We start from the raw sequence: 1548 nt of genomic DNA on the forward strand, positions 1-1548 counted from the left end.
TCTTTCCTGCAGGGCAGAGATACAAATCCAGAATCATTTTCCCAACAGCACTCCAAGAAGCCACTACTAATTGATCACAGTGGACTCCTAAGATGAAATCTATGTCTATTCTTTTATCTAGACCAACATTTCATAGATGGGAAAACAGGCCTAAAGAGATTGTTATGCTCAACCTCATGCTGTTAGTGGATTGTTTTGCTTTCTCTTTCCAATTGGAAATATATGAGATTGTATGATCTTTCTGTTGCTAAGACCTCTTCTTAATAAGACTCTATGGTTCTCATTTTCCTTTCTCCTTTCCCCGTGGACCAGCTCCCTCTTTAGTACAGACAGACCAGCCAACAACTGGAGCAGCAATAATGGTAATAAGAGCTATGCTGAGGTTTCTCTTTTTGTTGGACTTCAGCAACAGAAATTTCTTTCTCACATTTCAAGAGACTAGAAAGTCCAGGATCAAAGTTTGGTTGCTGGTGTGGGCTCCCTTGCTGGCTTGCAGACAGCTGCCTTCTTGCTGTGTCTTCACATGGCAGAGAGAGCCTCTTGTCTTTTGGCTGACTTACTGGTAGTCTCTTTCAAGAGTTAACTTTTAATGGAATATTTGTATACGTTATGGACTCTTCTTCATAGTGCCTATGTGTGAAAGGATTACATTTGTGGAGTGCTTAGAATGTTTAGAATGCTGTCTGGCATAGAGTAAGTGTTCAATAAAATGGTAGCTATTAGGTTAGGTTTTTAGAAGCAGAACCTTGAATGGGAATTTGTGTGTAAGGGACTATTTTTCAAAGAACGCTCTCAAGAGAAATCTGTAAGGAGGTAAGGGAAATAGGAAGAGAACAGCAAGAAATTAACCAAAGACGCAGTTCAGACAAAGTCTAGCCTTAGCCTAATCCTGATCCCACAGGGAGTTCAGGAACATAATTGCATTGTAGAGTGTGTCCCACCTGAAGACAAGGGAGTTGGGTTCCTGTATCCCCTACACAAGGATACTCACCCTTCCCCGTGCAGTCATGTCCAATGGCCACCTCTGGGGGCAAGGTCATCACCTCCCTGATAACCCCAAGCTAGTAGCTCTAGTCACCCAAGGGCCACCTGCTAGAGGTAGTTGTGCCTCCAGCAACTAGGGGCTGGGCACACATAACCAGTAAAAGGGAACCAGAGAATCTGGGCAGATGCCAACAGTATCTCCAAAAATGATTACCAATCACATGAGGGAGATACTATTGTTATCTGCACTTGAAAGAGGAGGAAAAAAAGCACAAAGAGGTTAAGTCATTTGTCCAAGGTGTACAGCTAAGAAGTCGTGGAGACAGAATTCAAAAGTCCTGGCCAAGCAACTAAAGTGTTGGTAGATGGATAGATGATGACTAAATAAAATGTGGAACATACATACAATGGAATATTGTTCAGCCTTAAAAACGAAAATTCTGACAGAGGCTACAACATGGATGAAACTTGAAGACATTGTGCTGAGTTAAATAAGCCAGTCACAAAAAGATAAATATTGTTTGATTCCACTTATATGAGGTACCTATTGTATTCAATTCATAG

This window comes from Macaca thibetana, chromosome 1, assembly GCF_024542745.1.
Source record: "Macaca thibetana thibetana isolate TM-01 chromosome 1, ASM2454274v1, whole genome shotgun sequence".
In the NCBI taxonomy this organism is placed as follows: Eukaryota; Metazoa; Chordata; class Mammalia; order Primates; family Cercopithecidae; genus Macaca; species Macaca thibetana.